Raw genomic sequence first — 322 nt, 5'->3', positions numbered from 1 at the left:
GATTAATGTCGCTGTCACTAGCGAATTTCTCTCATATATGTGTGAATTTACTGGAGCTTCTGGTAACAAAAAATATCTTGTGAAAACAACGACTCAACTAATTTGTCCCATTCCATACTCATCCCTCTTCTCTTCCTCCTCCTCCTCTTCTCCTCTCCCTCTCCCCTCCTGCTCCGCCTCTTCCTCCTCGTCACCTATTCCTTCACCTCCTCTTCCTCTTCCCCCTCCTCTTACTCTCCCCTCTTCCCCTTCCTCTTTCCCCTCCTCTTCCTCTTCCCCCTGCTCTTCCTCTTCCTCTTTCCCTTCCTCTTCCTCTTCCCCC

Source organism: Oratosquilla oratoria, chromosome 11, assembly GCF_046742065.1.
Source record: "Oratosquilla oratoria isolate Oo_2021 chromosome 11, ASM4674206v1, whole genome shotgun sequence".
Taxonomy (NCBI): domain Eukaryota; kingdom Metazoa; phylum Arthropoda; class Malacostraca; order Stomatopoda; family Squillidae; genus Oratosquilla; species Oratosquilla oratoria.
The sequence above is the reverse complement of the archived record's forward strand: the minus strand, read 5'-3'. Positions refer to the sequence as shown.